Source organism: Nematolebias whitei, chromosome 21 (genome assembly GCF_014905685.2).
Source record: "Nematolebias whitei isolate Nwh7 chromosome 21, NemWhi1, whole genome shotgun sequence".
Lineage (NCBI taxonomy): Eukaryota > Metazoa > Chordata > Actinopteri > Cyprinodontiformes > Rivulidae > Nematolebias > Nematolebias whitei.
Window position 1 is genome coordinate 35,427,930 of NC_056518.1, and position 777 is coordinate 35,428,706.

Consider the following 777-nt stretch of genomic DNA (forward strand, 5'->3'; position numbering starts at 1 on the left):
CCTGTCAGGGTCTGGACCACCACCTGTCAGGGTCTGGACCACCACCTATCAGCAGATGAGTCCAAGAAGTTCTGAGTCCCTCTCTGAGTGGGTCTGCTCTCCCACATGTCATCTCAATAATTGGTTTTCATTCATTCAACCTTTATGTCCACAGGTTAGTCTCATGAGCTACAGGGACCTGTTCCACACAGAACATATAAAGTACAGACAACAACAACAACAGTAAACAATAACAAGAATAAACGACAGTAAAAATGATGTGAAAATAAGAGTAGTGTATAAAACAATAAATCAGGGTGCTGTCAAACAGTGAAATCCTAAAAACAAGAACATATTGTGTACTCACAGGTCAAATGTTTTGTGGATGAGCACAACATCCTGGAGGTTTTTCAGTCTGGCTTCAAAACTCGCCACAGGATCAGCTTTAGTCAGAGTTTTTAATGATATTCTTACGGCCAGTGGTTCTGGTGAACATGTGGTTCTGGTCCTGCTCTACCTAACCACTGCCTTTGATACCGTGGACCACAACATTTTAATATCACGCTTACAGCACCAAGTGGGTATCAGTGGTACCGCACTGAGCTGGTTTAGGTCCTATCTAGCAGACAGAACCATGTCTGTCAACATAGCTGGGTCTGAATCCTCCACTGCTCCTCTGTGTTTCATTTTTATCATTACATTATGGAAAATAATGACCTTTATCACAATATGCTAATTTTTTCAGAAGGACCTGTATACACACACACACACATATATATATATATATATATATATATA